General features: G+C 40.3%; 1 protein-coding gene across 1 annotated transcript in view; it reads left to right on the top strand.

The window, feature by feature from the left end:
* SORCS3 (sortilin related VPS10 domain containing receptor 3) overlaps positions 1-7780 on the top strand; it is a 589937-nt gene that overhangs the window by 253174 nt on the left and 328983 nt on the right. The window lies entirely within an intron of this gene.

The following is a 7780-nucleotide window of genomic DNA, read 5'->3' on the forward strand; positions in this document are numbered from 1 at the left end:
GCATTCCTGGGCTAGACTGGTTTAGAATTGTGGATAATTAGAAAAAAAATTACATGTTCTGAAACACTAGCAACTTAATGCAGAGTTACTCTTAACCTGGAGGGTGGGCATGCAGCTAAGAACCCTTGTTGATCTTCTCCTACTAGTCAAGTTCAGTAGTAACTGACAGACTGACCAGCTGGTGAAGAATCCTAGGTGGATTCTGGCCATACAAGTCACGATGTGGAGGAAGTGGCAGTCTCACGCAGGCTTTACTAATTTGTCTACACCTGAGGCTGCCCTGTCATGAGCAGGGAGCTGGCAAATCAGAATGAAACTGAAATGTGGAAGGCCTGAAAATTCAAAAGGAAATTTAAACTTCTACCTCTGAAAGGCTGGATACAAATGAAGTTGTGCCTTTCATTTATATTCTCACTTTAAACTCAGATTAAAAATGTAATTGTATTCAGATCCTCCAGGATTAGTAGGTGATGATAACTTCCTCCATAGCCATTGGCAGAAACGGGCTTTGTGTCTTCCTACCTGATGGGGATTAATGAGGGATAGCCACGATTCTGAAGCTTTTCCTCCACGGAATAGGAGCAGGACTGAAGGACACTTTAATTTAAAGAAAAACACTGCATTTTCATTAGGTCTTTTTCCATTTCTATAAAACCGTTTGTACGTCATGTAAGAGCAAGAAGAATCCGTAGCCCCACTCACCTATGACAAGCAGCCACTGCTCTAACAGCTGTCTTGTCTGTACTTCACCACTGTCAAAGAAACACTGGAGGAGGAGCAGCCACCTTGTAGGTGAGGGATATAGTCAAAAGTGCCCCGAGATGTTCAGATGTTACTGTTAACTGATTTGAGTCGAGTGCTGAAGGACAGAACTGTTTGACTGTAAACGACTAACCTGCATTCACTGAGGACATTCCAGCAAGGGTCTTCATCCACAGTAACTGCACACAACAACATTAGCTCACAAGAACAGTGCCAGAAAAGCATAGACTTGGTGGCCTTTGTCTTCGGAAGCCTACTTTTTCTATGTCAGGTTTTACATTTTCTGTTCTCTTCTACCTCCCAGCAGTCCAATAGTAGGTGTCTAGTACCCTGACACAGTTCTTTGAGGAAAAGAACATCTGCTAAAATAAATAGTAGATGTAGCATTCAGATGATCCATAAAGGGGCCAGGAGGTGGCATAGTGATTAAGGCTCAGACTTGGTGGCTTGAAAATCATGCTGGGTACATGTACCTGCATGCCCAAAATATCAGGAGGAGAATAGAGTAGAAGGGATAGAACAGTGTGGCCATACCCCTTCGGGGGAGGGGGCCATTTCTCACTTTCCCTTTAATTATCTCTCTCTGTCTCTTTTTTCTCTGATGAGTATACACACCCTATGGTAAAAACCTTAACAAAAAAAGTAAAATAAAATATGCGTAAGAAGGGTACTCAGGTAGGCAACAACACTTTACCAAAGCAGCTATACTCTCCTGGTGGAAGTTGAGCCATAGCAGTGTGTGATACAGACCGGTGGCTACAGCCCCAGGCAGATCAGGGGGTAGAGCAATGCAGCTGCATAACCTTTGCTGTCTTCCATCTGCTTTCTTCGGGGACCGGGGACCGGCCGTGTCTTTATGTACGTGCTAATTGTGCTCACACCACCATCTCAACTCCAATACCTTGCCTAAAGCCTGACCCTAGATTTCCAGGTTTCTAGTGTAGATTAGTTCTTGTTTCTCCCTTCTCTGGCTTTGTGCTCTTATCTACCTGCACAGACTGAGCCTTTTATTCTCCCTCTATTCCCTGTCTACATCCTGATCCTTTACCCTGCAGTGACAATACCTGGTGTTTACCTTTGTGTTTCAGTCTATTTATTTTCTAAGAGAGAGAATGAGAGTCACCCTTGACATGGTCTTCACACTGTGATCCTTTCCCCAGTCCTGCAGCCAGCTGGGATCATGGGCTTGTTGTGCTCAGTTAGACCCAGGACATGAACCCAGAGCCTTCCCACGCGATCTCCAGCATCACACAGCAGTGCCCCTACTATGTGCACACCACAGCCAAGCTAGCTCCCTGTCTTGTAAAGACAGGGTCAGTCTCTAAACTTTTAAAATTAAATTACATCATACACACAGAAAAGTATGCCTTTCATGAACCTGATGAGTTTTCATGACACGAATACAACTATGAAACTGGCACCCTAATCAAGAAACACAACCAGCATCCCAGAGCTCCTGGCATGCTTTTCTGGTCACTGTTTTCCACCCAGCAGGGCCACACTCAGTCAGTGTCATTTTTTAGTTCCATGCAGATGATGTATGGTGGGCTAAGCTGCTAAAGCAATTGATAAAAGATAAATTTATCAGAAGAAAGGTTAAAAGGTAGCAAATGAGGTAAACAATAGAAAATAAGACATGTTTAAGTAAGCCCAGCTAACCTGGCAAAGTCATAAAGAAATTTTCAAAAAAAAAATTATTTAAAATTAGTGTAACAGCTTTCATTGTCAAGAAAAAAATATTGCCTGCTGTGCCTTAGTAATATCCAATGTTACCAAAATTGTGGTGAATCCTATATTAGGAAATAGTATTGATAAGCATGGGAGTTAGCTTGTCTTCATGGGAAATATCTTGGCAATGTTAGAAGACGTACACATATTCATAACTTTGATCCAGTGACTCAGTTACTCCCCTTATGAGACCATACCAGTCAACCATGAAGCTCTAGGCACAGTAATGCTTATCAAAGCCATTCATAATGGGAAAAACAGAATGGAAGTTTTCTGACTGGTCAACATCAAGGGATTTTAAGTCATGTGAACATTATTACTGGGATATTATGTGGCCATTAAGATGGTGGTCATGATGGCCATGTAACAAAATGTATCCACGTAAATCCATGTATGCCTGCTTAAAGCTCATATGTTATATACTACATACATAATATATACAAATGCATACATAATAATAGGGAATGAAAAAGCACACTGAATACAGGTCTGCAAAAAATGAAATAAAAAGAAGGAAGGAAATAATGAAGGAAGACATAGTAGGAAGAAAAATGTAGGAAGGGAGAAAAGAAGGGAGGAGAAAACATTTTTTAATGAATAAAAGGAAGCATTTTTTTAAAAAAGAGGTTCTTGTTATAGGGTGCATGCGCTCGCCAGACAGACAGAGAGAGACAGAGAGACAGAAAGAGAGAAATCACTCCCCAGGGGAGATGACCACGCTGCAATCCCTTCTCCTGCATTCTCCTCTTGGGATCTTGGGCACGCACGCACATGCGCCTGGCGTGAGTTTAAGCTACTGGGTCCAGGACGCGAACCGTGGTCAACTACATGGGAGTCCAGCGACATAGCCATTACACCAACTGCTGGTCCCTAAAAGGAAGCATTTTGACAGATTAGGTCATCAGGAAAGTCATGACACATTCTTCCATGACCTAGTCTTACCTGGGACTATTAGGATGATGGGATTATAGTTGTGGGTTTTGTCATACGATCTGTTTCTCAATTTTTGTATTTGTTAGATTACCTTTATGATTAAAAATTCTGTAAAGTTATCTGCTATGAATAGTCTATGTTCACCTAATTGTAAGGCAGTGATCTTAGAAAAGGTTTTAAAGAGCTAGCAGATGGCATGGTGGTTAAGGTGCTGAATTCCCACATGATCAAACATGGTTCAAATTCTGGATTTGGCAGCTTGAAAATCACATTGGGTGCGTATGCTTGTGTGCCCAAAGTCCTGAGAGGAGAATAGAGAAAGGATCATTTCGTGGCCATCACTTCTAGGGGATGATTTACCACTTTCTCTCTCTCTGTCTCTGGTGAGTACATATGCCTTATGGCAAAAACCTGGATTTCAAGTAATTATTAAATTGCCTTTTAAGAGTCAGTGTCTTACAGAGGAATACGCTAAGCCTGTTTTTCAACTTTGTTTTTCACTATAGTTTCTTTGGAACTGTGAAACTCTAGGAATTATTTTTTATGCTCATAACAAAAAGTGCACTCTTGTTGGATATAACCTCAATCTATATTATTTACAACTTCACAGTAGATATAGGTTTGTTATTTAGACGGTACTACTATAGATAGATGTTAAGGATGTGATTTATTCTGGTAGTTTTTCAGATGAATTTTTCAGCTGTAACCCACAATTGAATTAGTATCCGCCTATTTGATTTGACAGCTGTAATGGAAACAAATTCTTCTGGAGCCAAAGGGTATAGACATAGCCAATGAATTGAGACTTATACCTAGTCCTGCTTACATACCACATGTTACATTACTCAGAGTTGGACATGTAGGTGCTCCTTGGAAATGAAGATATATATACTTAAGCACGTCCCATGTGTGGACATTGACAAGTACTTTGATATACATTATTACATTGAATTCTCATAGGTATCTGCAAGGTGGATATTATTTCTAAGTAACAGATAAGCATATGACTCTTTAAGGTGAGGCTAACTTGCTCAAGGTCACATAACCAGTGAGTGGCCTACTTCCCATCCTATGCCTAACTGGGGTATGAGTATCACACCTTCCTCTCCCTGGCAGTTAAATAGATTTCCCAATGCCTTGGAAAAGAACATCAGGTGGGCCACCCTGCACTGAATTCCAGCCTCAAAGGTCACCATGGTGATGAGACAGCAAAATCAGCAGGTGGGGACCAGGCCTTCAAATGAACCAAGTGGTTCTTCTGGCACATCTTCAGCTGATGGCTCTTTTAGGAATGGAACTTTGAGAGAGAAGCCATCACAGTGTTCATTGATGATGAAACATAGGACTAATTAATTTTGCTTCAGGTAGAAAATAATCAGCAACAAGTCAGTTGGGTTTTATTGAGGTTTTGTCCAGTCTTTCTCACTTTTCCCATTAATTAGCTCAAATCTTTGGGTTAATGTACAGATTAAACCAAAGTGTTTGTCATTTAAATAGGTGACAGGATGATCTGAAGTTTTTAAAAGAAGCTTATGGAGACAACATCTTTAATATGGTAATGAACATAGAAGTTGAAATCATTTAACTTCATTTACAAATCATGAATATGGATTATGCTTTAAATGAAAAGAAGGGCTAAAACAGATATAGTGTTTGTTCAATTTACTAAAGAGAAGACAATTTGTCAAGATTTTTTCCCCCAAACCGAAGCAATATGCAAATGTAGGAAAATCAGACCCCCATGTTAATTCCATGGCATGATGAATATTTTTATAATCCTAATTAGTACCAGTCATTTAGTCTAGCAATTTCCCCCAATCTAGCCAATTTGAAATTAAAATAGATGCCTTGATTACAAAACTCATTAGCAAAGAAGCACCCTTCTCACTAACCAGTTCATTTAAAATGCACAAACTGAATGAAGTGTGGAACACTTGTGTTGTCAATTGGCATAAGTGAAGTGAGTCTTAATTGGAAGCATTGTGAAGTATTTGTATCGCTGCATGTTTCACTGCAGTATAATATATCATTCATTAAATGTAACAAAAGCAACTTTTAAATGGTTTAATTAAGCGGAGTTTGTGCACTTGGTAATTTTTATAAAGTCGAATGTCACAATTGTTTGCATTTGAAGTACTGATAGGTATTAATGTCAGGAAGACGAAGTCTGACTCTCCATTCATCACTCCTATTATGTGAAGAATGGCAGGTTTAATGTGAGAGGAGAAAATTAAATTATAGAACATTGACTTCTTACTTAAAAGTACCCACATGCATATTGTCCTCGTTGCATTTGGACGTTGAAATTCCAGAACTGTCTGATTTATGACTAGAAATGGAGTGAGGAGGCCTGGCAGAAGACTAGGAGTGGAATGAAGGGGAAAATAACAGTTTTGAATTTTTCTTTTTGTAATTTCTTTTTTAATCAAGGGAGGAAGTGGTAGGTGGAGAGAAATGCTCTCCAATATATTTTCATCTACTCAAAAGAGCAATAGAGATGTGTAGCAGTGCAGATTGATGTTCTGTCTAACCAAATGTAGTGGGAGGGAGAGGAGGAGAAAATTGACTCCAGACCAGGGAACTGCTACAAATGGGGATTCCAACAAAGTCCTGAGCTGGGGCCAGACACTAAAAAGTTCAAGGCTGTTTTTTCAGTGGAAGAGGATACAGAAAGAGGTTGCAATTGTGGCAGTTCTCGAGGCATAAGATGTAAGACAAGTAAGGGCCCGCAGGTTGCACAGTGGTTAAAGCTCTGAATTCCCACGTGGTAGACCACAGTTCGAGTCCTAGAACTGGCAGTTTGAAAATCATGCTGAGTACATGTGTTTATGTGCCTAAAATCCCAAGAGGAAAATGGAGGACAAGGGATTGTGGTATGGCCCTCTCCCTGGGGAGTTTCCCTTTCTTTTTTTTGTGTTTCTCAGGCAAGGGCATGTGCTCTATGACAAAAACCTAAAAAGAGAGAGAGAGAGAGAGAGAGAGAGAGAGAAAGAGATAAGACAAATATAGAAGCTAGTGTTACACTGATGTTTATTCTCTGTGGAATCCAGATGTCAGCTATTGTCTCATAATTATAAATTATTTCACCCCCACATCAACGAGGATGCAAAACTCAGTCATGTCACTGATTTCCATGAGAACTCTAATTTTAGCAGACATTTTTGATGTCTTGCTTATATTCATTCCAGTGTGCTCCTGAAGACTTTTTAAAAATTAATTATTAATTAATTTTGTGGGGATACATTATGTTTTTCACAACATTCATACAGTGTATAATTATCAAATCATAGAAAAGACATAATCATCCATTTTTTTGCAATTAAAAACATTTGCAAGGAGGTATGTGCATTGCCAAAGAGAGACAGAGAAATGAAGAGGAAAAAAGCACCCCCCAAATGGAGTATGGTCAGGCTGCAAACCCTTCTCCCCCATTTCTCTATCCTGTCAGGATTTGGGGCATGCACATTCACATACCCAGCATTTTCCAAACTTCTGGGATTCTAAAAGTGGGGTTGGACATGTGGGATCCATCTCCCTTAACCACTAGGCCATGGGTCTGGCCCTATATTCATCTTCTTCAACATTGAACATTACATTATGCTGTGTGCATTAAATAATAGTTTTACTGGATTTTTTTTAAAGGGGATGGAGTGAGTATACATAGAATCCCACTGACTTCTGACTGCCAATATCAACATTTCTTTGCTTGAGGGCTTTACCAAAGCCTCTGGTGGCTACTCTGCCCCTTTGTACAGAAAGCTGTAGAAGTTTGAGGGACTTAACATCTGGGAGCAGCCCTTAGCCAGTGACTGATAAAATTTGTTGTATAAATATCCTGGACTCTGGTTCCCTTGATCTTATGTGTGATAACTCTGAGGCTTTATTTATTTATTTATTTATTTTGAAGAGATTTTTTGCTATAGAATGTGTGTACTCGCTGAGGAGACAGAAAGAGAAAGAAAAATAGAAAGTGAGAAATCATCCCATGGGGAGATGGCCACATCACAATCTTTTTGCTTCCGGTCTCCTCTAGGGATTTTGGGCATGCCTGCAGATGTGCCCAGCGTGATTTCAAGCTGCTGGGTCCAGGATTTGAACTTCGCTCAGCCATGAGGGAGTCCAGTTTCTTAACCTGCTGGCCCTAACTCTGAGGCTTTTGACTGATGTATTTTTTTTTTTTTTTGAAGAGGTTTTTGCTATAGGGCGCGTGTGCTCGCCAGACAGAGAGAGACAGAGAGATAGAAAGCGAGAAATCATCCCCCAGGGAGGATGGCCATACCGCAATCCTTTCTCCTCCATTCTCCTATTGGGATCTTGGGCACACACGCACACGCTCCCGGCGTGAGTTTAAGCCACT

This window comes from Tupaia chinensis, unplaced genomic scaffold, assembly GCF_000334495.1.
Source record: "Tupaia chinensis unplaced genomic scaffold, TupChi_1.0 Scaffold144255_1, whole genome shotgun sequence".
In the NCBI taxonomy this organism is placed as follows: domain Eukaryota; kingdom Metazoa; phylum Chordata; class Mammalia; order Scandentia; family Tupaiidae; genus Tupaia; species Tupaia belangeri.